Source organism: Arvicanthis niloticus, chromosome 29 (genome assembly GCF_011762505.2).
Source record: "Arvicanthis niloticus isolate mArvNil1 chromosome 29, mArvNil1.pat.X, whole genome shotgun sequence".
NCBI lineage: Eukaryota > Metazoa > Chordata > Mammalia > Rodentia > Muridae > Arvicanthis > Arvicanthis niloticus.
The window spans coordinates 13,119,318-13,119,857 of NC_133437.1; the positions used below are offsets into that span (position 1 = coordinate 13,119,318).

General features: G+C 37.8%; 1 pseudogene; it reads right to left on the reverse strand.

Moving 5' to 3' along the window:
• Nucleotides 1-202: 202 nt before the first annotated feature.
• Nucleotides 203-282, reverse strand: LOC143440499 (U2 spliceosomal RNA; annotated as a pseudogene).
• Between the last annotated feature and the right edge of the window lie 258 nt (nt 283-540).

Consider the following 540-nt stretch of genomic DNA (forward strand, 5'->3'; position numbering starts at 1 on the left):
AGCAAAAGAAACAAAGGCTATTTGTCATCATCAGAACCTAGTTCTTTCACCACAGCAAGTCCTGAATACGCCAGGATACCAGAAAAGCAAGATTCAGATTTAAAATAAGTTCTCATGTTAATGATAGAGGACTTTAAGAAGGACATAAATAACTCCCTTAAAGAAACACAGGACAATACAAGTTAACAGGTAAAAGAGCTCAAAAAGGAAACACAAAAATCCTTTTAAGAATGACAAGAACAGATACTACACTTGATCTTAGCCAAAAGGCCAAGAAGCAATCTTCCTGTTGTGGATTTTAAGAAGAAATTGAGCATCCTTGGAGATACTCCAGTTGTGCAGTGGCAGCCACTAGGTAAGAATTGCCTCTTTCCATCTACAGACAAATTAATGTCCAGAAAAGGACACACTTGCTGAATAGTCAACTGATTATATCTGCCTAGACAGAGTAATCAGCCCTTAATAATTCTGCATCACTAAGTTCTGTCAGATGATTCTGGGCCAGAAGGCTGAAGATTTGATGTTCAAACATTCGGTAGT